This window comes from Aythya fuligula, chromosome 2, assembly GCF_009819795.1.
Source record: "Aythya fuligula isolate bAytFul2 chromosome 2, bAytFul2.pri, whole genome shotgun sequence".
Classification (NCBI taxonomy): Eukaryota; Metazoa; Chordata; class Aves; order Anseriformes; family Anatidae; genus Aythya; species Aythya fuligula.
Genome location: NC_045560.1, coordinates 114189639 through 114217443, shown reverse-complemented (window position 1 = coordinate 114217443; position 27805 = coordinate 114189639). Strand labels below are relative to the sequence as shown.

Sequence of the window (27805 nt, the reverse complement as noted above, 5' to 3'; positions counted from 1 at the left end):
CACTTCCTCCTGTTCAGTCCCATTGAATTTTCGATGCCTTTTTAGGAATTTTCCTCAATTTATTTACTCTGCCATCCCAGCAGATGGAGGAGGAAAAAAAAAAAAAAAAAAAAAAAAAGAAAAAACAAACAGCCAGATATCTAGGAGACAGGCTCGGGTGTCGGACCGGAGGAGAGCGAGCTCAGTCCCAGGAGGATGCTGAAGGCAAGGAGGCGGCTCTCGGGTGCTGTGCCAGGGCAGTGATGGTGCTCCCATGCAGGACTCCTCGGCTGCGGGGGATCCTCTGCTCTCCGTGCTCAGCCGGCTGCGAGGCTTCCAAGTAAGTTTGCGTGCGGATGCAGAGCAGACCCCCTTTTTTATTATTATTATTATAAAGGAGGGGGACGAAGAAAAAAAAAAAAAAATCTTGATTTTTTTTTTTTTTTTTTCCCGTTTTGCCACAGTTTCAGCTCACGCCGGGCAGGACATCCCCTGCGCTTCCTCTCCGCGTCGCCTCTCCGCGGCCGCGCCCGCCCGAGCCTCCCGCATCCAGGGCCGGGCCGGGCCGGGCTGAACCGAGCCGGGCCGGGCCGAGCAGGGCTGAGCCGAGCCGGGCCGGGCTAATCCGGGCTGCTCCGAGCCGGGCTGCTCCGAGCCGCGTTGCTCCCAGCCGGGCCGGTGCTTCCTCCCCTCCCCGCTCCGCTCCGCGGCGGCGCCGCACCGGGCCGTGCCCCGCGGGGCTCCGCGCCCCCCCCCGGACCCCCCCCTCGCCCTGATTGGCCGCCGGGACAAAAGTTTCGGTGGCGACGGCGGCGGCGGGCGGCGGGCGGCGCTGTCCCGGGCCGGGATGGAGACGGGAGACCCCCCCCCAGCCAGGGGGGGATGGGGAAAGGGGGGGGTGTGGAAGAGGGGGGAGCGTTTCCATGGCGATGCCGTGTCTCTCTCCCCCCCCCCCCACCCCATCACCGCACCGCCACCCCCTTTCCCCGCGCGCACCCGGCTCAGCTGACACATCATTAGGCTGGGAGCTAATTAGCGCTTATTGGAGCACGGAGCGCGCGCGGCGCCGCGGCGGGGGGCTCGAGGCTTCCGCGACCCCGGCGGGAGACCCCCTCCCAACCCCCGTAACCCCCCCCTCCGCACCGCCGCGGGGCGTGGGGGACGAGGAGGAGGAGGAGGAGAAGGAGGAGGAAGAAGAGGAGGAGGAGGCACCGCGCTCTTCGCGTCCGGGCATCCCCGCGGGGGCGTCCCCGGGTCCCCCCCCCCGGGTCCCCACCCCCGGTCCCCGCCCGCAGCGCCCCCCTCTCGCCCCGGTGGTTCCCGTGCAGGTGCACGGCGGTGCCCCCCCCATCACCACCACCACCACCAAGCCCCCGGGACCGGCCCGGGGGGGGGCTGAGGCTTTGTGTGGCCGGGAAATGAGCGCGGCGGCCCCGATCCGGCGCTGGAGGAGCCGGGGGCGCTCACAAAGGATGCGCTGTGCAGGGAGGGGTGGGGGGAGCCCACCCCCGGCCCCCCGCCCAGGAGGTTCTGTGGGGTGTGTGTGTGGGGGGGTTATTTCAGGGTGCTGTTATATTTGGGAAGGGGTCGGGGCATGGAGAAAGCTGCTCTGCTGAAAGGGGCTGGCGTGTAATGGTGCTCATCCCAGCCAGCCGGGGGGCTCCCGGCAACTTCCATGCCGGCAGAGCCGGAATCCAAAGCCAGTCACAAACCGAGGGGGGAAGGAGGGAGCCACACACCCTGAGCGGTGATACACAGGGTTATAGCACGCATGGGCTGCTGGAAACAGGCAGGAGCACTCTGGCACATCAGAAAATAATTCCATGCCCAGGAGCGCTGCTCTGGATCACATAAAGAGCCTCATCCCCTTCCCAGCAGACACAAATTCCTAAATTCAGTCGAGTTGGGACCATGCCTTAATAAAACCAGGAACCCTCGTTATTTTTTTTTTGAAACTGGTAAATGGTAGGAGTGGGAACACATAAAAGCAGATGAAAAGCAAGTGTGGAGTGGAGTGGGGATGGAGAGTCAAAACTAGCATAATACTCATCTGGGTTTGTTTCTTTGTTTTACTGTTTGTGGGTTTGATTCACGGTGAAAGGTGCAGATGTTTTATGAGTGGTTCCATCAATTAATTGGGCAGAAGTCCCAGGAGCATCCTGGAACTCCACTGTCCCTGACAATGCACCAGCACAGGACTCAAAAATTATGCCTATCATAAAAAAATGGTGATCTGAATGAAGTCAAGTGTGTGGTATATGACTTTGCTCTCATCCAAACGTACTTTGTAGAAAATATTTACATAGCGTCCATAACCTTATGCAGAAGGCCAACTGCGTCCTGGGCTGCACCAACAGAGGAGTGGCCAGCAGGGGAGGGAGGTGATTGTGCCCCTCTGCTCTGCCCTTGTGAGGTCCCACCTGGGGTGCTGCGTCCAGATCTGGGGCCTCCAGCACAAGGAGGATGTGGGGCTGTTAGAGTGGGTCCAGAGGAGGGCCTGAAAAATGCTCAGAGGGCTGGAGCACCTCTCCTATGGAGAAAGGCTGAGAGAGTTGGGGGTGTTCAGCCTGGAGAAGAGAAGGCTCTGGGGAGACCTTATAGCAGCCTTCCAGTACTAAAAGGCAGCTTATAAAAAAGATGGAAAACAACTCTTTAGATGGGCAGATAGTGACAGGACACAGGGGGGCTATAAACAAAAAGAGGGGAGATTTAGATTAGATATTTGTAAGAAATTCTTCACTCAGAGGGCAGTGAGGCCCTGACACAGGCTGCCCAGAGAAGCTGTCGATGCCCCATCCCTGGAGGTGTTCAAGACCAGGCTGGATGGGGCTTTGGGCAACCTGGTCTGGTGGGAGGTGTCCCTGCCTATGGCAGGGTGTTGGAATTTGGGGATCTTCAAAGTCCCGTACAACCCAGACCATTATGTGACTCTATGAACCTATAGGCATTATGTAGGACCCTAAATATACAGTAATTTCAGCAGAATATATTTGGTGAATTTATAATAGAGAATCTTTTATCTCTAATTTTTAAATCATCCAAGAATCTGAAATTAGAAATAAAAGTTTAAACGAGAAAAAATTACATGGGATTAGGTTCACCTTTCTTTTTCTTTATCAAAACTCTGACAGGGTTTAATAGTACAGATGGGACTCTGCTGGCAATGAATGAATGAAAGGAGCTGACATAGATTCTCCTTCTGTCAAGACTTCTAGCGACACCCCATTATCATTCAGCTGAACTTCAGGGAATCCCCTGAGCATCCTTGGGGAATGGGGCCGTGTTGGTCCTTCGAAGCCATGGACTGAGGCTCTTTTGCCATGTTCTGCAGAACTCTCTTCCCTTTTCCAGAAAAGGAAAGCTTCTGTCCTCTGGTTTGGAGACAGCCTTAGCACAGCAAATCAGTGCACTGCTGTATTGTTTGCTCTGCCGCCAGCCTGAAACAATACAACACCAACAGATGTGTGAACTTTTCCATTCATTGTAATGAAGTGTTAGTTGCAAAACAGAGTTTTGGTGGTTTAAATTGCCTCGTATGCATCAGACTGTGAAAGAGGTTTAAAATAAATCATGAATAAGTTATAAATATTGTATTTTTGGAATTATTAGCTCTAACAAGTCCACTGGCAATAGAAAGTGAAGACTTAGGCAGAATGAGGCCTGATGTCTCACATTAAAGTTACCACCAGTGTTTCAAGATGAAATTATAGCATTGTGGTGACATAGCTCTGATTCCATAGAAAAGGCTGAGAAGACATTTTCAAATTTTTAAAACTTGCTAAAAAAAAAAAAAAAAAAAAAAAAAAAAAAAAAAAAAAAAAGAGAGAGAGACAGAGGGAGAGAAGAGAAGGCTTTTGGTTGAAAAGTATCATCTGCGTTCTGCCAAGGAAGAGTGTTTTGAAACTATTCACCATAATATTCCAGCAGTTTGTGCTTGATGTGGAGTTACTGGATGGTTAAGTGTAGCCTTTGAGGGTAAGAATTTTATTTCTTCTGCGTTTTTTCTTTCTAATTCATGGACACAGAAAACTTATTTTAACACTTCTAGCTTGCCATGTGCATGAGCTCCAGTGAAAAGCCTGCTTTCTGTGCAGGCTGTACATCTTCCTCTTAGAGCCGAGAGACGATATGCTTAGGAATAAAGAAACTGTAACTCCAGATGATTTACCTTTAACTGCATGTCTTCTAGTGCCTTTCCTCTCCTCTGGAGGGAATTTCTGTGGAGGTCTATTGTTGCGTCTCTTACAGCCCGGTGATCGCAGTAACAATGAGCTCTGGCAGCCCTAGTTTCTGTGGAGGCAGAAGTCATTGTTCACGCACCGCCTGGGTTTGCCTCTGCTGTCTTGCTTTGCTCTCAGGTGCCTGGCAGCATCCCCTACAGTTAGGCAATCCGGCACCATGGTATATTGGGGGAGGCAGGACTCCGCTGCTGGTAGTGTCCACGAGGAGGAATAGCCACCATTCCACCTGCTGGCATCTCTGGTGTTTGTAATAAATGTAGGTGATCCATGACATTGGCTGCAGAGAAGATCAGAAATTAGACGGTTAGATTCTTACTAGTATAAAACCACAAGCAAATGAATGCCTCCGGGTGTTTGACCTATCTATCAGGGGCCCCTATGGTGAAGCCAAGCCTAAACTATTAAAGCCTTACTGTTGAATGTAAATGTATGTATGTGGGTTTATGTATGATCTATGTAAATGTAATGTAAATGTGAATGTAAATACTACCCATTCTGTATTGTCTCCAAATCCGTTATATGTCTCTATTTTTTCAATAGGTTTTGTTCAGTTATTCCTGAGTTTGGAAGATAAAGAGTAGGTAGACCAAGACAATGACTCAGAGATGGATTAGAAGAACAAACTGGATTGCTAAGTCTTTGGGGGAAGAAGACTATGTTCCTGGGCTTGTATAGAAACCAGGAGACGTGTGCCATAATTCTGGTAAGGATTTTTTCACACAGAGTGATGCTGATGATGCTGATGAGAATAATATTGAGATATATTCTGTATTTGCCTTTTAACAGTCTCATTTGGAGACACTTGGAATCTCTTATGGAAAATACACAAACTCCCTTTCCCTTACTGCAGTTAGAAAAATTCATACTCAACTTCATTCTACAAAGCTACTTTGCTTTAAATAGCAGTTCTGCAAAACATAACTTCACATATACCTTTTACTCTATGCTTTATTACTAGGAATATTTGCATGAAAACAGGGTCTTTGTTTAAAAGTTACTGCTTCTTATTCATCACAGCTCTTTGGGTTGGAAACAATTACAGTACTCTCTACAGAAGGCTCCGATCCCTTCAGAGGAGGAAAATACAGGCAGGAATAGACAAACTTTTAAGAACCTAAGCCTTTGTTTTCATGCAAATGTCCTCATTTCCTTAGTAATAAAGGATAAAGGGAGGAAAAGGGAGTAAATATGTGACACATGCTGAAAAAAGAAAAGTGTTTCAAATGTGTTGAGTTTTCTATGTGGGCATCAAATGTTCTTTAATGTTATAATGATGCCTTACGTTCAACTTTTATCCTAAAGGAGAAGGTGTGCTCAGAGAATTGAGAATGTTGGTTTTTTGTGTGTGTGTAGGGTTTTTTATTCTTTCCGTGGGTGATGTATCTTTCTCAGCAAGAGCAATACTGATATAAACCAGCTACTGGTTTACAACATCACCTAGCACATTGTCTAAACCAAGCTGGAACTAACAATGCAGTGCTGAAAATGCTAGCAGCCTCTCTCTATTAGCATTCTCGACTTTCTTACTGTGGAATAAGATGTGATCACTGGAAATTTTGCCAAAAAGTTTCAGATACAGTTACACAAAGACTGTTTCAGGCACTACTAGGCAAAGCCAACCATGGGGTGGAGTGTGATTAACCGGCTGGCACTCTGCACCTTACAGCAGGAGGAAACTGTGGAGGAAGGAGAAAGAAGAAGAGAATTACTCAATCTGAAATATCTGGCAGAACACAACATTAATCCATCCCCAGAGTAAAATATCATCCAAATTTCACTTTTGCATCTGATGTGGAAGAGAGTGCGAGCAGCATGGGGTCCTCCCGCCGCTTCATGACATTGAAGGGATTGTTAGCTCAAGACCAAAGCAGAGAAATGAGTGTCATTTTTCATTGCAAATATCACTTCCTTCACTAGTTTGTGGTTTTCAGGCCCTTAATCTAATTGGTCTTTCTTCATAGTTGAGATCTGCTCAAAGTGGTCCCAGATTTGTGCTGGTGTAGCCTTAATATAAGGTGCCCGCGTTTTTAAACTAAAACACCATGGACAGGGTCACAGAATGGTCCTAAAAAAGTGCCCTTTCAGAAACTGTTGGTTCTGCCAGCTTTTGACTCAGTAATGTGTATATGCCATTTTAAAGTCCTGAATAAAGCTATCATCAACACACTGAATCAATGCTGTTAACACTAACTTTAAGCAAGAGAAGAATATAAATAGTGTGTGCCCTCATGTGACTTTTCCCTGCTCACCAAATGCAGCTCATCTATTGCACACTTCTTATGCTGGTCTCCTTGTTCCTGTTAAAATACTGAATAAATTTCACTCAATATAACCCCATTCCAAACAATAACAACAGAAGATCATTAATTAAAAAAAAAAAAAAAAAAAAAAAAGAAAGAAAGAAAGAAAGAAAGAAAGAAAGAAAGAAAGAAAGAAAGAAACACAAACAACACAACTGATTAAATAAGAAAGTATTCTCAGAATAACTGGGAATTTGTATATTAAAGTGGGGTGTAAATCTCAATTTACCAAAAATAAAATTGGTCCAGATGCAAGAAGAATTTTTTGTTTGCTTTGGAGGGTTCTCTTGGTTGTTTGCTTGTTGGTTGGCCTGCTATCTGTGTGTGCTCTGATGGGCTTATCCTGACAAAATCAGCTGTTACAGATGCCATTACACCAATAAACTGTGATTCTGATTGTGATTACTCAGGGAATAGAACAGCCTGGAATAAACTATTGCAGCAAAAGCAGTTTTTCTGGTCACAGACATCATCAGAACTAGAGGTATGGATACACCTAGTACCCCTGAATTGCTATATGATCGTAACTGTTAGCAAAGTTCAGATAATTGCATTGTCTCCTAATACAACATCCTCTAACTGCTCCATAGTTGCACTGCTGGCCTTATTATTTCACTATTGCCTGAGGCACCACCTGCAAGGCATACATGGCCAAAACTTCCCATGTGGCATCAGTTGTAGAGGAGGATGTAGTAAAGGTTACCGCGTCCTGCTGCTGCTCCTTGCACCATTTCAGAGGACCTCTGACCAAGGTAGGTCCCTGTCACCTGTAGGGGAGCAGGACACTGCCACAAATCAAAGGTGGCAGAGAATTTTGATTCATTATTTGTGGAAGATGCCCAGGATAGGGAGTGGGAAGTATTGTTGTATTGTTGTGTCCTGCAGATCTCCCAGTTTAGGAATGCAGTTCTGGAGGAGACCTCCTCTCAGGTTCTATCTATTATAAGTAGTCAAGGAGGGGCTACAAAATTCCTACTTCACATTTTCCCATCACTACAGGACTCTCCCAACACCTTATGTCAGTCTGGAAACCTGCAGAAAGAGACTGAAATCTGCAGTAAATTGCAACAACAGGGAAAATGTTGTGGCTCTCTGATTTCTAACCAGCCATGCCCCACACTAAGCAGTGCAACAAGGAGGCACTAACGGTGAAAGACGACAGCACTCAGGAATGAAACGAGGTATGAGCTGAGGACTGTCCTCTGTGCTCTGTCTTCGGAGTTCTGCCAGAATCACCACATTTATCTATACCAAGACCTTGAGGGATATTGTTGTAAGAAGCAGGTTTATTTAGACCTCGGAATGATGGTGTGTTTCTTTAACCCATATTCATAGTACATAGAACAAAGGCCAAAATCAAAGTCATCTGACAGTGAAGTTTTAGATATGATGGAACCAGGCATCACCATGGGCACTCTGCCCATGCACCTCTTTGATATGGCCCCTCACTTTGAGCTAGTATGTGGAAAGAGAAATAGCAAAAATGCCCATGCTTTTTCAGGAAAGTCTTTTTTTAAGAGCAGTGAGATTTCTTCACTTGCTATCCACTACCATTTATTGACCCTACTCTAAAACATAAGAAATGCAAAAGCAGTTTTGCTAAAATGATCCCAATGCCTTATCTTTCAGATGCTAACCCAAGGCAAGTCTCCAAGGTACCTTTGAGGCTTGACCATTGCTGCTAAAGACTGAGTGATTCACCTAAACCAGCATGTTCTCTTGTATAAATTTGATTTCTCTCTCCCCAAAGGAAAGACCATCTGAAAAATAAATAAATAAATAAATAGCTCATTGGATAATGCTTCAAGGCTCTGCAACTGAAAAACTGCCTAGTGCAAAACCTCAATAATGGCAGCAGTACACCTGAAATTTGAAGGATCGCATGAGTATTTGTATTTATCACCACTAACCTATAGAGAACAATGCTGCCTTAGCAAAGTCCACACTCCGTTTAACACAAAACTGAACTTTGCGTTGTTAAGCTCTATATATTTCATGTTTTTCCTATTGAACTTTGCATAATGGTTTTTATGGAAGAAAGTAAAACCAGAGCTCTTTGTACTTCACACAGCCATTTTTTAAACTGGAGGTGTACTTTGTTTTCTGAAATTGATACCCCCTTTCAAACAAATATGCAATAAGAAACGTGTTCATGTGTGAAAAAGCCATATGCAGTGTTGAAATTCTGGCCAACTTGTTATACAGATATTACATGCTGGAGAAATGATGACTCAGTGGGGGAATTTTACTCATCGTTTCATACACTAAACTCCAGAAGCAAAATCTTGCCTTCACTGCTCTTGGTCATGCCAGATATCAGAGAGAGGTAGAGATGTGCATGGACATACACGGGAGAGCTCAGAAAGCCATTCTAATGGTTTTACTAGGTTGTTTTGTTTGTTTGTTTTGTTTTGTTTTGGGGTGGAGGGCAGGAAACACATTAAAATTGCATTTAATTTTTCTGTAAGATCAAGTACTGCCATGGCGTTCCCAGTCCCTGATGAGAAGGAAAATGCCATTTTGGCCTTTGCCTCCAAACTTGCGGGAAGTCTGGTTCTGTGACCACCCACTCTGTCGTTGTACATAACATAGGCAGAAAGAAACCTGCTGTCAAATTACTGACTTTCTACTTTTCGTATTCATTTTGTTAACCAATCAGCAAGATGTAACAGATAAAGAACACATGCTAGAGCCAAAATTTGTCCATCATACAGTTAGCTCATGCAGGCTGGCCCATTTGTTCATCCTGCTCTTTTCTATCATTTTTATTACCTTGATAGTATATCACTTGCTACAGGCCTCTGAGAATGAATGCAAATACAATTGCACCAGTGGATGCAATAACCATAGAAAACAAGGAGCTGGTTTACAGACATACTGCAGGAAATAATCATGGTGTGCTGAAGACAAACTGTATCACTTCTTTTCTGCTCTCAAATCCATCCCAAAGCAAAGATCCAACATTAAGTGTCCCCTCCTCAGGCCACTTTAAAAAGTGAGTTTGAAATACATCCTAAAGGATAACTACAGGGAAAAGGCCTTTACAGATATCCTTCTGTCTGTATTTCTCTGATATTGCTGGGTGTCCTGGCTATGGTGGGTACCATTCCCCCCCCAAAAAAAAAAAAAAAAAAAAAAAAAAAACAGAAGGGGACACATCCAAGGAAGCTACCTGGGGCCTTGTAGAAAAATCCAGATACCTTAATTCTGGCCAGAAAAACAAGCAACGATTGCAAGATCTTGGAGCACACATAAAATAAAATCTGTTTATTAGGGGGTTTGCTGCATTTTGTTCTCCCTCTCTTAGGCACAATTTAGAGAGAAATAGAGTAGGCACAATTCTAGAGAAGTAGCTGACGTGTTCTTCTTCAAATAAATCCAGTTCTCTGCTGCACACCACTCCTGCCAGATCCACCCCCTTTCAGACTGAACACAGCTACGCTCAGGATCTCCAGGCTCATTTCAGGGCTTAGTATATGTATTTATGGTATTGGGATTTTGTCTGTACATATAAAAGCTCTCTAAGTATATATAGAGAGATTTTAAAAATAATAATAAATAATCTGATAAACCTCAATGCAAGGATATGAGTCACAGGGTGAGTGCCCCATATGCACTGAAGCATACCTCTGGGTAAAGTCATGTTGCCCCTGTACTTGCAGAGGAGCAGCTGTGACTGAAGCAGTGCTCAGTTCTGGTGCCCACCATCAGGGACTGGTGGGGAACAGAGAGAGGTTCACAGGAGGGCTACAAGAGGGGAAGGGAGGTATTTCAATGGGAGACTTGAGTAGATCGATCTATTCAGCTTAACACAGACAAGGTTAAGGGGAGAGTTGGTTATAGCTTATAAATTTCCACTCTCCCTGTAGTCATGGAGTAGAGGACTAAGAATTTAATAATATATGTCATTTCAGTCAAGTGGAAAACTGTCTGACAAGAACCAGTGAAATCTGAAACTAGGCATTTTACCATGGAAGGTAATTAATTATTAGAACAATTTACCGAGGACTGTAATGGATTCCCCATGCCTAGACATTTGAAGTTGAAATTAATTGATTTTCTCAGAGAAATTCTCCACTTCGTACAGGAGTTAATTCAAGAATGTCCTGTAACCTGTGTAATACAGAAGACAAAAAAAAAAAAGGTAGATGATAACAAATAGTCTTTCTAGCTTTGTGATCTATGAATTTGCACCAAGTATCTAATGCATAGCTGCCTATGTCTTATATTCTCTTAGTATACCTAGTAAGTATGATTCAAATATTTTGCCTTTATTTATATTTGCTTGGGAAATGTACACTGAAGGACTATAACACAAACTACATGTTTACTGTCTAGGATATTTTGTCTGGCATAGGGATTCACAAATGTTATGGCATTATCTAGCCTGTATACCTCTAGCCCAGAGCACGACACTTCTCTCCACAGTTGGTTCACTACACGAGGAGCTGATGCCCAACTGATCCCTTCTAACAGATGTGTGGCTACAGTCCACCATGGGAAAACGAGGGGAAGCTGGATGCCCCACTCCACATCTATCTCAGTTGAATTTGAACCCAATTTTTATGTTTATTTTTTGTTTGTTTGTTTTGTTTTGTTTTAAATGAGGTTTTGCCACTGCTGAAGCCACCAACCACCTTGACTTGGATTTCAATGAATTCCACTGGATGAGCCAAAACGATGCGGCATTTGCCATAATGAATATACTCAGGAGTTCAATTAATAACTCACTATGGATTTTGTTGTGCAAAACTAAATGTTAAATAAGATGCCAGTGGACCTGTCTGACCAGGACTTCTCTATTCCTGATCACCTCTCACTTAGGTGTATGAAATAAGAAGTGAGGTCTTCCCAGCCACTGCATTGAACAAGACTGCCCAAACCCAGCAGCGTGTTTGTCTTGGAGCAATGCAGGGCTCAATACAAATGTTACTTGACCTAGAAAATGAGAGTTCACAAGGAAAAGGAGAAGCCTTTCAATATTTTGATGGTAAGTCATGGAGACCAACTTGATGGAGAACTGTAAATAAACATTGCTTAAAAACATAGCTTGAGGCAGTTATGTACAGCTCATGTGAAGCCATTACAACACACATAGCTATATAAAAGAGTAGGGGAGTAATGTCTTTTATTACAGCTGGAAAAATGAATACAGTTGTTCTAATCAAAGAGGTTAATTACTTTTTCCTGCAAACTTTGTCTCTCATGTCTTTGAACTACTGTGGCTACAATGCTGCTGCTCTTTCTGCATACACAGTGTTGGTGACAGAACTGGTCTTACATACAGCACAATGTACTTGAGCTGAGAAATAAAACAAAAGTAATGATTGTACACAGTTAAACATGCACTCTAAAGCAAAGGTGAGAAAACCAATTGATCTTCTTCCTGTTTGTTCAATGGTGCTTTTTGTTGTTTTTTCAACAAAGTGAAATGACATATTTGCTTTATAAAAATAATGCCATCTCCCTCCACACTAGGTCCAGAAGTTCAAATGTTGTAGAAGTAGCAGTAAAAAGAGTTAAAGAATCCGCAGGCTGAACTATTCATGCCAGTTACTCATTTCACAGAAGATATCCCTTTATGATTTTTTTTATCCATGATCAGGTGATTATAAGTTGATCTTTCTTCAGAAAGAGATGGCACATGATTATGTGCAGGGAGAGATTTTATCTCATTCTGAAGAAAGATCAATTCATAATCACTTTCTTAACTTCTTATCAAAATATAATGGAGACTTTTTTTTAAAAAAAAAAAAAAAATCTTTAGTTGTAACCAACCAAGAACAAAGTCAACGGAAAGAGTTCAGACACCAGGTACCATAAGCTTTTTCTGCACAAGTTAGGTGGCAGCAACACTGTAACAGAAAATAAAAATACTTCCCTCTCCTACCTTCCTTTCCGAAGACTGAAACAATCACTCATTTACTAAATGACTTTAATGTAGAGCTACACTTAGACTAACGTGTTGAACACCTGAATGAGACTCGGTGTGCACAGGGTAAGAATGATTCAGATACAGAGAGATCTGCCTAGCGTTTATGTGCATTAACAGCAGAGATTAGTCAGTCAGCTCTGTGCGAGTGTTCATGTGGCAAAATGAGCAATAAATGGCAACACATTGGAAAGCATTAGTGTTTTTTTGGAGGATGAGGTAGAAGGAGGGAAAATTGCTGCTATCTGTGGTATAATTTAACAGGTAACAGCAACTTCGGAAGAATAAAAAAGCAATCAGAGCCTCACCTATTTGAAATAGTGGGTCAATTAGGTGATTACAGAGTGATCCCCGATTAGCACACTGTTGGGACAGTTCCTGCTTTTGACATGACTTCCTGGCTAATGTTGCTCAGGACATACACAATGGCCTAGTATTTTGTCTGTCCAGCTGAATTTTGTTGATAGTGATCACTACCTATATACTCAGAAATTTTGCTAATAGCAAGGAACAACCATCCCTTTGAGAAAGGTGCCCAGTAGGGTGAACTGGAGGTTCAAGATAACCTCACGAAGAACTCTTCTGTTGGTGGAAAAAAGCAACCACTCAGGGCAATACTGGCAGACCACTTCTAGGCTATCATCTGGCATTGCTAACACTAAAGCAGTTACCAATTAACTTTTAAAAACATTTTTCAATATGGTGATTCTGCAATCAAACTCACCAGTGAATAGCTTGCTCCAGTTTTTAATGCAAATCATTGTTACTGGATAAACCTGCACTTTAGCTATGGGAGATGTACTGGGTATGAGTGGTTTGCCTGTTTTGAGACCTCCACCTCCACTACAGTACCTACTTTGGGAACTCAGTTGCTGCTAGCACGTATTGGTAAAAAATCATTCATTGTCCAGAGAAGTTTCTCGGGGGAATGCTACGCCTGGCTGCCTTACGCAGGCTCTGAAAAAGCATTCTGAAATTGCACAGCAACAAAATGTAAAAATCAGCATCGCATTTAGCATGCACCTTGGGTCCACACACACAGGGACAAATCCAGGGGCAGGGCTACCAGGCGGTCCCGAGGCACCAGGACTTCCACAGCTGCCTGCTGCTAGCAGCAGCCTCCAGCCGCAGCAGAGCCCACGGTGGGACAATCGACCCCGTATCCTTGTCATGAGGTTATTGATGGGGGATCCATGATGGAGTAATATGGGATGTTTTTTCCAGGTTCCTGAATAAATGACACATTGCCAAAAGTATTTCCACGTGCCTTTCTGAGATCTCGCTGCAAAGGAGGGAGAATTTAACAAGCGTACAGCATAAATTTGTGCCACTCTGTTCCGGGGTTTTGTATTATTGATGTGAGCCTCAGCAAGAGCTGGTTGTAATTAGCCTGATGCTGGGGAGCCACGCGGCCTATTCCTCTCCTGCCATTTCAGAGCTGAACAAGGAGGCGAGGATGTGCCTTTCTGTGCACGGGCAGGGCAGGTAGGCAGGTCTCATGCCACCACACGGGGTCTGCTGGAAAACCCGCTGCATGAGGCTGTTGATCCCCTTCCTGTCGCTGGAGAAATGTTATCACAACATTGCCCAACCTGGAGATTAGGCCCCCTGGAGACCAGGCAAATCTGCAAAGTTACCAAGCAGCGGAGCAGAGCAGAGGTGCGAGAAGAAATGTCTTCTGCAGGTGGCCTTTGCTAGGGCAGCAGTGGGTAGCATCGGGTCACCACACACTTCTCCCTCCCCTTTCCCTTTGTCTTGGCTTGGGTGTCACACTGCCACTTTTTTCAACTTTTTAGTACACTTCTAAATATTTGTTTTGTAAATAGTGACAGACATACACAGTTATATTTATCTGCAGAGGTGACTATTTTAGAAGCCCAACTGAGAAGTGAAAACTTTTTAAAGCTTTAATTTGTCAGTTTCTGTAGATAACCATTACCAAAGAAATTATTTCCTTTAAAGAGTCAGATTTTTCTGTGACATAAATGTTCTCATGTAGTAGGGGATATAGTTTTACAAATCAGACACAAGTAAAAGCATTTTTCATGCTGCTCAAACCAAAATGCATTCACGGATTTCAAGAAGAGAGAAGCCAATTTCTCATCTAATTCATTGTTCTGTGTAATACAGGTCACGTAATTTCATCTGGTTTCTTAGTAACCTGTAATTCTCTAGGCATGTGCCTAGGAAGACTGACATTCTCTGCAAGTTTAAAAAATATATATATTCTTCTGGTCACATGTGAGATGGGGTTTTAAGGAGATGGGCTTAGCCTCTACCTGTACCTAATCAGCTGTCTCCCAGCTGATGAGATAAGGCTAACAAGCAGCTTACTTAAGGGAGGGAGCTGCTCTGGGGTTAAAGAGACTGGGTCATGTTAAGGATAAGGCTCTGTTATGCAAACCTGGGTGATCTGCCTGCTATCTGGTGGTGGCAGAGAGCTGGGAAGAATCAGGTGGTAAGATTTGGCCTACCTGGCTTTGATTTATGCTTCTGACTGGTTCAGTCCCTTTAGGAAGAGTCTCAGGTAAATGCTGCTAGTGTTCAGTTTGGCTACCTAGCCTTCCAGCCTACTCAAGGGAAACTGAGGGCTGAGAGGAAAACATTCAGCTGATAAAAAGGCTGTTTCATTACAGCAATTGTTACAGATCTCTGTGAGATACTTGATTGTGGTATGTCTATTGTCTTGTAACAGCAATTGATGTGTTTTTTATGCAGTGTTTTATCTATATTTTTATCTCTGAACTATGCTATAACTATAAATTCTTACAAGGAAGATGAAGAGTTTATCACTCTGCATAGGATGGGTAGTGCGTGAAACTACTAGGGAGCATGTCAACCCCTTCTGTACTGATTCTGCTAGTTCAGTATTGAAAGCATCTTTACTATCATGGACTTCAGATCTTGCTGGAGCATGCATTAAAGCCTTGCAGTACCAGGTGCTACACACAAATTGGTTTGGTAGCTCCCTCCAACCAAGTTCTTGCCATCTGTCATTGTGCTGCTGAAATGGGTCCCTTAATCTGGCAGTACGAATGCTCAAATCTATAGAGAGGCTTATGCAGATGCCCTCTCCCATTTGTAGTTCAGGCAAAGATCCAAAAAAAAGAAGGGGGGAGGAGGTTGTCTGGGTATCCAGGGCACAAATCAGGCAAGACTTAAAAGGCATGAAACCCCTCTTATCCTTTGGTCTCACTTACCACCAAAGCCCTTGTGTGGTGCACATGGGTTTCACCCTGTGGTTCTTGCCCAGTTAAAGGATAACAATGCCTGGAGGCTGCTTTCCTTCCCTGCGAATGAGTCCCTGCACTACACTAGATGGCACTGCTTAATACTCACGTTTTGCTCTGTGGGCTCCCTGCATCTGGAGCATCCTGTAGCTGCAGCTTCTTCGGACTTCCACCAGTGCTCTGTGGTGGCAGGCAATGGGGTCATCTGCAGGGAGGGATTCAGGGCAGTCATGGAGCAAGGAAGCAGTAATGGACATTAGAAACTTGTGCTGGCTATATCACTTTACTCTAGTAAACAGGCAAAGCAGAGGGTTTTAGTAATTAACCAAAAGCTGAGTTTTGATGTTACCTTTGACTCTTGTTAACAACCCCAATCTTACTTCTTTCATAAATGGAATACAGGGCATTGACAGAATTGCTGCAGACATTGGTTATCGTACCAAGGAAGAAATATGAGTGATAATACAGCTGTTAGATCAATAAGCATGGGGGAGGACAAGCTGTGGGATAACAGAACTCTTTGCTCTCATCAATATGCTATAGATTTGGCAATAAGCAGCTGGGTTCCTGCTTTCAGAATAGTGTTCAGCTAATTTTGCATATTGTTTCTTACAAGGAGGGTCTGATCAAAATTTAGGAATTCTGTTGAGCTCCTAACTTTCAGATAACAATCTTATATTGTGCCCTTTACTCACTAATTAACTGCTGAATGCACCTAAAATGTGAAAGCATGGACTTCTAGTATTTTTGTGTCCTTTGTAGGCATGCACTATATTTTCAGAAAGTCACTCATTAAAACTGATGAGTAGTGTATAGCTTTTGCATGATTCTTCCAAAATGTTTTATAAAAGCAACTATTAGTTCATGCACAGATCTCCAGCAGTAAGGAGGCAACAAAGTGCTCCTACCCTATGCCAGATGGTTTGAAATCAGCTGGGCCTGGAAGGTTAAAAACAGAATATGTTTAGAGTACTGTGGATTATTTCTAAAGATGGGTGAAGTTCTAGAGAGTTTAAAATGGGATAGTACCCTCAGAAAAATGGTGAAAGCAGAGGACTGGTAGCTGTAGAGTGGCCAGCCTGATGCCAGATCCTAGGAAGAGCAGAAATAGACTGGTAAGTAATTGTGGGAACTGCAAGATAATGAATAAGTTCTTCTGGTTCCTCATGTCTCAGGCCACCTTAGTTCCTCTGGCATAGAAGTAGGCCTCTTAGGTGTGATGGAGCATCAGAGACTTCTTGGATGTTTTCATGCCGATCCATTTGGTCTCTGACTTAGGCAATGGAAGTGAGACCTAAACCTGAAGATGACTCGAGGTGGAAGGGGCTGCAAGTGTGCCCAAGGATTAGAGTAGAATTTAAAATGTTTTGTGGGGGGGAAAAATGATTTAAAAATACTGGCTGGGATTCAGTAAGGACAAATAAGATGCAATATGTTGGTTAGTGGATCGTTCCCCTCCAAAAGAGGATGAAAGACAAGTGGTGAGGAATTTTTTCCAGATAAGTCCTGAGAGTATAGCTAAACATAAATCTCAACTGTGCAGTTGCCAACACTCCCCCTAAATCTCATAAGAGTGGGAGATACAGACATATATAGATTGCAAGACACATGGAAAAATCCTTTTTCCACCCATCATTGATCAAACCTCAGCTGGAGCACTGTGGCTGGTTTCGGATATTGCTCTTCAAGAGCAATGTGGAACACTTGGAGAGCATCCAGAGGAGAATTACATGGCCTCCCTTAGTGAAGAAATGAGGAAAATATATTTTTAATTATTTAAATTAATGAATAAAAATATGGGATTGGTAGGAAAGGAATCACAATTTTCAAGCGCATGCTGTTTCAGAGAGGAAGGGAATAATCTCTTAAAGTATGGTAAATAAGAACAAAGGCTTTGAAATAGTGTAAGAAAGATTAGGGTTTGATGCAAGTTAAAGCTCTCAAATGTTGGATGCCTGAGAGAGCTGTGGAGTTACCATCAGGATGAGCTTTAAGATGAAATAAGAGGATGTTGGCAAGAACTGTCATGAACTATAGGAGGTATAGTGAATCCTGCATTGATCCAATGAGAGGGACTAGATAACGCCTTTCTGTATATTTTTTCTATTACAGACACATTTTTAAATGAAAGTTACTATTAAATGTGCAACATAACTGATCTAGAATATACATATGCTTTACATTACATACCTGTATATATTGGTACTACATCATCTCATTGTATTGGTTTTTACTCCTCCACTGAAAATGTTCAGGGATGTTCAAGTTGAAAAAGGCTGAATAATATTGATATGGGACCACTCATCACATTCATGATTCAGAAAACAACTGCAGACTGGAATCATTTAATAGAGAAAGATGTGTTAAGTTTTTGGTTTGCCAAAGGAGTATCGGATTTCTGTCATACTTAATTTTGCCAACACAAAGCTTCACATTCCTTAATCATAACATGGCAAAGGAGATGAAACATGGAGTCATCTCATGTTAAATCTGAAAAAGTTTTCATCCTTTTGTTTTTACCAGACTTTCTTCCAATTCATTTTTTTCTGAATAAAATGTTGATTTTTTTTTTTTCAACATAAAGTCCCAGCATGTGATTAAACTGACAAGTTGGATGTGAATTGTTTGTATGAGAGTCTTGTGAACTAGAGGATTTAAGAGGTATAAGAGGATACTTAAGGAGTCTCGTGTTAGGAAATGGACTAATCATCTATTTTGAAACTCTGTTTTTGTCAGATTCTTTAATGGTTGTGGAGTTTATGTCCATTGCAGCACTGCAAAGAGTTTTTTTGGTTGTATAAACATTGTTGGACAGATGACAGAAACATGCTAAACCTTAATTTGAAGATCAGGTACAAATAAATTTTAATTCCATGTATAATAAGTGTTATAGGTGGATTTGAAAATATGTTTCAATCAACATTAAGTACCATTTTACACAAACTGAGACATAACAGTTGCATTTGAAGATGGTAGGAGTGTATACTTGAAAGAGAAGTGGGGAATATTCAAAAGAAATCATGTTTCCATGAAAAGCCATTTTAAAAAGAAAACATTTTGTCTTTCATGTCATTGTCCCCTGTTTCTTATAAAAAGATGGTTGTGCTGTGGATAGCAAGGGGGCATCTTACTGGTGTTTCAGGTAGGGGCTTCCTTTCCTCTGTTTGCTCTTTGTTCTCTTGAATTCCCTGTCCCAAGTGCCCCGACTCAGTGCACATCCCCGTGGGGGTAGCCCTGTGCCGACTGAGGGCTGCACCAGGTGGCAGAGTGGCAAGATGCTGGCCTCTGCAAATGCCAGAGAGCCCTTGGGAATATAACCACCCTATTTCAATCCTGAAACAGATTTTCAAAATCTCTCCCTAAAAGACTTACAGCTGTAAATCCAATTGGAAATCGAACTTTTTTTTTTTTGCCGAAGTGATCAATGTACTTTAAAAATCTGCCCCATAGCTTCAGCCCATGTGCAGAAAGATATGTATTTTCTGAGTTTGTTTTTTTTTTTTTTTTTTTTTTTTTACAGCCTACATTTGCTGTTATGAAACTTCTATTTCTGCAGAGTTACTGCCATCCAAACTCACCAAGGTAACTGTGCCGAAGAACAAATGCTGTTCTGATGGAGACTCAGTGGAAACAGACCTAAAGATTTCACATTTTTTCTTGATATTATTGTGCTTCTGAAAAACTGAATTGTTAAAGGACCCCCTCCTGCTTCTCCAGCCAAATGTCTGCTCCTGCCTGCTTGGAGGCTGCTCTGCAGCAAGGAAATAATTGGATGGGAAGCACTACGCACTGAGGTGCTGCAAATAGGCAATGCTGCTTCTCAGCACCTCAAATTGGTTTTGTCATGTACGATCATAACACAAGCTGGATACTGAAACATTGTGATTCAATAATTTGAGCTCTTGTCTGAATTGGCACAAATAATGCTAAACACTTTTCATGAAATCTACTTTAATGATGGAAATATTGCTGATTTTTGGTGCAAAGGTACATCTGTTTTATTTACAATGCCCAAAGTTAACTTTATTTATTAGCTGCAAAATGAAATAATTAATCTTGGCTTGGCGATGAGGTTTTCTTACTCATGTGCATTTCACCTAAGCAACAGAGATCACATGTTCACATGGAAAATAAGTTTCAAAGGTCTTCTGGCCTCTTAGAAGAATAACTTTGAGAGCTGATCATGTGGTCAAATTCTGTAGAGTATTTCCTACATGAAGCTCTTAATACTTGTAGTTTTCTGTAAATTCTACAATTTACTTGGACACTTCTCATACTGAAAAGTATTGTTTTCTGGTTTTGTTTTGGCCACAGTAACTTCAATAAATGTTAATGCAAATCAGTATGGTTTGATTTTATTTTATTTTTTCATTTTGGTCTATTTTCTTTGATTCATTTCCAAATGATTTTTTGAGGAAATGTAAGCTCAACATTCAAAGATCAGTTTACAAAAATTAAAAGTTCTAAATTACGAAGTCATAAAATACAATGCTAGCTACCTTCATATATTAGGATGCTCCACAGCACGGAGACTGAAAATTAAAAAGGAAAGAAGAGTTAAAGCAGGATTTCACAGCTATCCCCTGAAGGGCATCAACTTCTAGTGTGAGAAGGAACTTGCACTTAAAAAAAAATATGCACAGCCTCAGTCATCATCTGTATGTCTTTTCTGTGATGGCTATTAAGAGGGCAGTGGTCTTAGTTAAATGCATTCACAAAACCAAGAGTATGCACTAAATGAGAAATAGGCATAACGAATGCTTTTCAGGCATTTGCTGCCAGAGGCTGCACGTTTCATAAGATCCTTCTTCCAAATGTGTCATTGCATACAAATGGTTGGCAGGCATATGTGTAAGAAGTCTGAGTACTGACTGTTTTGGTGGTCTTAATGTTGCTTTTTCATTTTTCTCCCTTCCTTGCTCTGTGTCTAAATGTGCAGGTGGAGGAGAGAGGGAGATGGAGCACGTAACGAGTGTCACGTTTGTTAGTTGTGGGAATAGCACTCTCCTTAATGTTATCTTCCTTTCAGATGCTCATATTTGCTATTTTAAGTATCCTAGCATCTTGCACAGGATACAGAGATGGCATACAGAAAAGCTAGGCTGGGCCATGCTCCATCAGCTTGAGAAGCAGACGCTGTCATGTGGAAACCACCACCAAGCCTAGCAGTGAGGTGCCCTGAGGGTCTGCTCTGCTCTTCTGCAACCCCTCTTCGGGCTTGGCAGTGGGCTGCAGACTGCCTCCTGCCTGGAGGAATAAGCTTTGAACCTCAGTAGCTCTTCTGTCATCTCTGCTTGTGCAACAAAACCTGAACAAGAGAGAAATAGATTTGTCATTCTGCAAAGGCACTGAGGCTGTGCCCCAGCGTGGTGGTCATACTGCTGCTTTGTGGGTAGTGGCTTGGTTGCTGTCAGCATTATCTCTGGCTGTACAGGAAAGCACACACGTTGTATGCAAATCACAAATAATAACGAAATGAGCAATATGGTTTCAACTGCTGATATTCTCACCTCCGACTTTCACTCATGTTGTGTGTATGTGCAGCGAGCTCCATGCAACAGAAGAGGGCAACCTGCTGAAAATTGAATTTGGCAGAATGAAACAAATGCAGTACTGCTGGCCATCAAGGCTCAGGCTGCTCGTCTGCTTCCTCTCCTCCTCATGAAATGCAGCGAATTTAATTCAACATGGCAGTTTTGTAAGGCAGAGAGGAGGGACAGTCAAGGGTGTTTATGGATCGGATGTTATCCATTCACAGTTTATGTCCACACAGCAAATGGCCCTGAATTATTCAAACCTGTTTGGAGTGGGATTCCTACCAGGTGACTGGTGTATTGGTGTTACTGAAGTGGTTTCCATTTTGTGAATTGGAGAGAGAAAAAAAGAAACGATGCTAGTTGTAAACTGTAACACACTTTGCACATGTTCCTGTCAGCTTCTCAAAGGTCTAAACTTGATTTTTTTAGCATCCTCAGAGGAAGGTTAATGCTCATTTTACAGGTGGGAAAATTAGGGTTATTGAAGTACCAAAGCAATAATAGAAGTAACCTTCTCTAGTTCTTCTTTCTACTAATCCATCAGAATGGATTCTAGCATCCAGAACATTACAATCCTCAACTTGCTTTTTTTTTTTTTTTTTTTTTAGCCATAATTTGCATACCTGTTTTAGAAACATTTACAAGTATATGGTCCCCTTGGGAGCCTTGCACAAAAAGTTCCTTGTGACTACAAAAATAAAGATGAAACAAAGTAATGAGAACCTGCGTCTTAGAGGTTTCAAACGTGATTCATCTGGGTATTTTGAAATGTTATAAAATAGCTGAAAACATGAGTAAACCTTTCAGTCTTCCCTAGACCAATAAAACAAGAACAGGGACCTAAATGCAAAATCCAAACTCAACACCTAGTTGCAGGTAGGTATTTGAGGCCTTAGCAGGAACCTTTTGCATGTTGACCTGGCCTCAGTCAGATGTTTTTCACTGGCTCTCTTTCCCTTGGCGCTCAGCCTGTGACTCTTGTTGAGCTGAGGAGAAGTTGCAAACACAGGCAGAACAGCAGCAGTTTGCTCAGCAAGTTGCAAACACCTCCACGTGTTGGCTGAAACAAAGCTGATCCAATAAGAAATGCTTCACTGCAGCACCGAAACCGATGTAACGCTTGTCTGTGCTAAAACTACAATGACTAAACTTTAGGAAGGTGACAAAATTAAACTAATTATGCAAATAAAAAGGGCCCATCCTGAGATTTTCCCTGCAGTAGGGTTTTTGAACTACTTTGAAGTATAGTGCAATGCATATTTGCTAGACCTACCTTTTTTTTCTGGTATTTATGGATTGTCAAATCAGAGGAAACTTCTCCTCACAAAACCAGTAGCAACCTAATTCACCATTGATACATATCCCCAGCCTCAAGGTTCAAGGGGATCATTACAAAAATTTTTCATCATAACCAGCTGTCACCATGTCTGCAAAGTTTTAAACCACGTGTGCCAGCAATATGAAATTTTATGCTGCTTTTGAACTTCCTGAATTGTTTAAACCTTTCTTTCTGCAGTCCTTCTGACCAGCTTGTGCTGGTGAAGCCCAGGAAAATCACTTGGCTCACTAGCCAAGTCACTGACTGTGTGCATTACAGGCAATTCTCATTAAGAAAAATAAAAATATTACAACCTGCAGCTTTTCAAAGCTTGAAAACATGCTTCTTTTTATTATAACAGCACAGGAATACTCTTCTGTAGATTATGTCTTAGCAGAGAAGCCTTTTTACATGAACTCAAAAGCAACAGCACTTCCTGCAAGCTTCTGCACACTTGATTGTAGTGTAGGTGGGAACTCCTACCTGCAATAAACCAAAAGCAATAAATGTCCACCCATAAACTGTTGCCATGATTTCACCTCCCCTTGGGGAATATTCCCTCAATGCAAAATCATCAAAGTGAAAGAGAAAATAATTTCGTAGCTCTTGGCTCTTCCATTAGCTAAGACTTGGATGAAACCAGAATTTACCAGAGTAAACAGCCGAGAAAAAACTAGCAGCAAATCTGACATCAGTTACACATCCAAAGGACCTCAAGTCTACATCGTGGCAATTCTTCACCAAGAGATCTCGTAGTCACTGTTCTCTTAGAAACAATGGTCTAGCACTACTGTTACAGCAGTTACATCATTACATAAACTTTTTGGTTTTTTTACAGAATCTTGTGAAATGGGTGCATTTCCTAGGAAGACTGTCAAGAGAGTAAGTTTCAGTGATGGCTTGCCCCACTCCTACGATTATTCCTATGGTGAAAATAATTGCCTGACGTACAAATAGAAGTGGGCACCTCTTCTCCCCCAGAACGGTACCCTGAAGGCATGCAGCAGAAGACTTCAGGAAGCAAATATTTCCATCTTTCTTCAGCTCCACCACAGCTGGAAGTACACATAGGTTTATACCAGAGCGAATACGAAACTTTCAGTACTTCTGAAGGAGTACTGAAAGGATCCAAGGATCTCAAAACACACTGGACTTCAATATCAAGTCTGTTCCACAGATGTGATTGGAAACTTGTGACATTGTTCACTATTTGAGAAAGGAAAAGCAAAAAATAAATAAATAAAATAGGAGAAAAAGACATGCCTGTCATCCCTGCTCAAGCCAGTAGGACGTTACAAAACAGACTTTAAACCCTTTGAGACTCACACTTCACTTGAAGCAGCACTTCTTTCACAGCAGCATAACGTTTGCCACCAGAAGTGTTGAGGTTGTGTAGGCTAACCCCTGGTATGTCAGAGGACGTGGACTGTTACCCCATTAAGTCTGTATTGCACAAAATTACTGATGATTAACTGAGCATTATCTCCCAGAGAAGACTGGAGACAGAAAAAGAAGAACAATCAGCCATGCCCCTTGACTCTTTGTTCAAAGAGTTAATTTTCTGCAACATTAAAAACATGCCTGGTTTGGGATTTGCCTGTCTTTGGCTTCCCTTTTTCCATCAGCCTCATTTCTTGTTCTGCCTTCTCAGCTGGATTAAAAAGCCTTTTGAATTTGTTTTCCTCCTCTGTGAAGGTGCCTCACAGTGCAATCAGGTCACTTCTCAATCCTCTCCTTGACAAGCCAAGCAGATTCAGTTCCCTGTCTCCCACTGCAAGGCATTTCTTCCAGCCTTTGAAGCATTCGTCCAAACCCTATCTTTGCCCTTTTTGGTTCCAGATTCTTTCTGTTTGTTTGCCACGTTTACTTTTTAAAGCACCAGCAGCAGAAGGACATGAAATACTCCAATACCTGTGATGCCAACGAGCCATTTAGTGGTTAAATCCTTTCTTTGCACAAGTCACCAGTTCACACACCATGCCCCGTACAAAGACAAGGCACCAGGAGCTCCTGCCAACTTCCTATTTCTTAGGATCTTCATATTTTCTTCCATGCTGTTGTGACCACACACTCTGTAGGTCTGACACCACCCCCAGTCTCCCTTTCTCTGTTCTGGGTATGTAAATTACATTTGGCTGCATTTTAATGCATCTGGTGTGAAGAGCTCCTGCAAATCAAGTAAACCTCTATAATACTTATTCTAAATAACAAAGAAAATTTAAAACCTAATTTTAATTAACGGTAAGCATTCTCCAGTCTCTTGAATTTTTGAGTTCTAAATATCAAATAAACTATAAAATCTCTCATTTTTTTACTTAAAAAAAAAATGATTTTTATCCAGCAACCCCAACATTATGAATCTAGTCTGAAAAAAAAAAAAAAAAAAAAAAAGGTTAGAAAAAGCAGCAAACAAATTACAGAATGAAGTGTTAAAGGCAGCAACCAAAAAGAGGAAAATATGCCTGAAGAGAATTAGCTGCATTAATAAGTGAACAACAGATGAGTAATTAGTATTTCAGTATCAAAGGGTCTAAGTCTCTTTGAGGAGGGAAGAGGAATACAGCTACATGCTGCAAGCAGGGAAGTAACCAACAGCATAATCATTGCTAGAATCTGATTTCGATAATCTGCCCTTACTTGGAAATCCTGTCTACATACAGAAGAGACATGACTGCAAATTAATAAAACAAGTTTAGTCAAAGGCTATTTATACTTCAGAATAAAACTCGGTGAAAATCTTTGCCTTCAGAGACCATACACGTATTGAATTCCATGTAAAATTCCCAATGCAATTGATGAAAAAGATCTTTGTCTCCAGCAAAGGTGCATCTGATCAGTATTTGATAAATTTGGGCTGTTAGTTAGATCAATGGTTTCCTTAGTAAAGGCCAGAAATTGAGGGAGAGCGCTGCTGCTTGTGCAGATGATCAACAACACTTGGAGAGAGCACAGAGACCCTGCTACTTTGTGGAAAGCAAAACAGAACCTGCTTGGTCTGAACCAAGCTCATTTGAAGTCACTCTGCTCAGATATTCAGCCCTATCTTGGGGCTCTCATCTAAATGGTGCAGAGAAAAGCAGCCTGCCACACACATACACACTTGCTGTAATACAGTGAGGTGGAAGAAAGGTGTGGGGGTGTAGAAGACACTGATTCTGCAAACACCTGCACATGTCCATAGCTGTGAATGCACATGTTGTCCCGTTGATTTCATAGGGCTGGCTGTCCATTAAGTTTACTGGCAAGACTGGAGCCTGCTGTGGCAAAGCCCCTGGGAGTGAAGGGATCCACAAGTCCAAGGTGTTGGACTTGGAGTAGCCTTGTATTCACTTGTGTGGGTGTCGAGGGTGACCAGAACCTAGTGGGTCATCCCCACAAAGTACAGTGTGCCCAGTGACTTCCTCCTTATGGCAGATACTGCCTTAAATCACAGCAGGTGTAGCAGATGTATACATAAAACCCTGCATACACTTCTACAAGTTAAATGCTGCCTGCAGCAAGCTGCTCGGTGCTGTCCCTGACCTGTGCTCACTGCAGGCGGGAGGCAGTGCCACCCTATGCAGCCTTCTTGGACAAGGGCTTGTCGTGTGTCCCAGGTCAGAAAAAAGTCCCAACTCACATTTTCCTGTATAAGGAGAAAAAGGCTCCAGTAAAGTGGCTGAGTCCACCAGATCGCATTAATAATGGTAAAAGTAACTGGAGTGTCTCATCCTATCTAAGCTCATTCATTTTATATCTCCACTAATTCCTTAGCCTGCAAATTCCTAGAACCAGAAATGTCCTAACAGACTTTCTGCCCTTTGTGAAATGTACTTATTACCTCTACATGGGAAAGTAATTTGGCATTTTGATTTTCAACAGTCATTTCTGTGTGAAGCATTGTGACTCAGCAGAAACCAGCAGGTTCCTTGTAAGCTGAGAATTAAACAGTGGCCATCTTACTCGCCTAACTGGATTTATTAAAAAAAAAAAAAATCAAACTAATAAAAAAGTTTATTATTCTTTGAATCGTAACTGTACTACCCAGAAGTACTCTGAGCCTCATTTTGTGCTTGGACTGCACTCGTAATGGACTGCACTTGGAAATGTGATGGGTTGGGGCTCTATGAAGGACGTGGAGCACATCCTCAAGTCTGGTCATGGTGATCTGTGTTACGACAGGGAGAAGCAACCCTGACGTGTGCTTAACTAATCTAGCGAGGGTTCTTCAGCCCTGGAGAACCTCCAGAAAGTGTGAGGCCACTGCAGGATTCATGCCATTCGGTACCCTCTGCCCAATGTGAGGCACTGCTGTGGAAACACAGTAGCTGGCCTAACTGCATTCGTTCCAGGGCCGTGGGCAGACAGCACCAGCTGGATGTGGGCCTAATAAATGGGTGGAAGCTGAAGGATCGAGGTAGGTTTAGAGGCTGCAAAAAGCTCTGGCTAGCATCTCCTGCTTCTTCATGATCATCGCAAAGGCAGAGTATTTGCCAGGAAGTTAAATCATGTTGGTTAACTTTGATGTTTGAAGTTGAAATCCATTTTCAGGTCAAGTTCACCTTTCTGTGACGGCATTCCACTGGGGTCTTTCTGTTTTTTTTGTGGATGAACCACGGCTCCAGCGATCAATAACTTGCGCAGAAAATCTGTTGCCCAAAGGATCTGATCTAAATCCTATTTTTTCAGGTGGAACCAAGAGAAACCAATGGAAGCATTTCAACTGGAACAGAAATCAGAAGCCTCTTCTGCTAAAAGATGTTCAAAAGGAGCAGAATTGTTGGCATCCCGACAACTCCCACATCACATAGACAGGAAAAGCACTATTGGTGCAGGCCTTCTTCTGGATCAGCTTCAGGCTCTTTCCCACCCTTCCACCTGCCCTGCTAACAGGAACAGCAACTGATGCAGTTGCTGATGCTTCAGAAACAGTAAGGCTCAAAGCCCAGTGCTGTTACACAGCACCAGCAAAAGCCACAGCAGCAGCACATGTTTAATAAAGGTATTCCTAGCAGCCTGCATGCTCGATGTGCTGTGATTACAAGCAGGGCAGCAGCGCGGTGCAGCGCTGGCTGCCCCCTGACAGCTCTGCTCCCCTGGAAGCACGGGGCTGACAGCTCCGCGAGGAGAGCAGCAGAGCTGGAGGCAGCTTTGCTGGCAGCTGGCCTGCATTTGCAGAGCTCTCACCCAGACCGTGCTGGTGCATATGAGCTTTCTGAACAACATGTGAAAGCCCAGGGCAAGAGGCAAACAAATTCCTCTTCTCGTTGGGGGAAAACAGAATGCTGT

General features: G+C 42.7%; 1 long non-coding RNA gene across 3 annotated transcripts; it reads left to right on the top strand.

Moving 5' to 3' along the window:
* Nucleotides 1-256: 256 nt before the first annotated feature.
* On the top strand, nt 257-27590 carry LOC116486118. 3 transcript variants are annotated; one of them, XR_004252929.1, is made up of 4 exons: nt 257-319; nt 4761-4923; nt 11345-11510; nt 19203-19376. It is a non-coding gene; the product is annotated as an uncharacterized LOC116486118 (long non-coding RNA). The 3 variants fall into 3 exon arrangements; XR_004252930.1 differs by lacking the exons at nt 11345-11510; nt 19203-19376 and adding an exon at nt 27206-27590; XR_004252928.1 differs by lacking the exon at nt 11345-11510.
* The last annotated feature ends 215 nt before the right edge of the window (nt 27591-27805 follow it).